Genomic DNA, 411 nt, shown 5'->3' with positions numbered 1-411 from the left:
GATAGAAAGATAGACCCTCCCTCTAAGCCCCCCTCCCCAAACACCCTGTAACCCGACTCCCCTCGCCCCAGCCCCCGGGGTGGGGGTGGGGGGATAGAGAAGCAAAACCGAGAAAGCAGATCTCCTCTCCTCTCCGGGGGTGACGGGGGGGCGGGGGGCTGCGGGATCTCTGCCCCCACCCCTCCCGCCTCGGTCCCGGGAGTCTCTAGACCCCACCGTCCAGACGCCCCCCTTAGGCTCCCGCACCGAGCCCCAGTCCAGGAGCGGCGCTCAGTGGCCCCCAATAGAGCCCAGCCCCTTCCAGCGCTCAAACTCTTTTGTTTTAAATGAACTGGATGGAGCAGCATGGAACTGACGGGAGGGGGGCGCGTCGGGGGCGCCCGGGGCATGCCGGGAGTTGTAGTTTCCCGC

This window comes from Bison bison, unplaced genomic scaffold (genome assembly GCF_000754665.1).
Source record: "Bison bison bison isolate TAMUID 2011002044 unplaced genomic scaffold, Bison_UMD1.0 scf7180017864093, whole genome shotgun sequence".
Taxonomy (NCBI): domain Eukaryota; kingdom Metazoa; phylum Chordata; class Mammalia; order Artiodactyla; family Bovidae; genus Bison; species Bison bison.
This window is presented reverse-complemented; position numbering follows the sequence as displayed.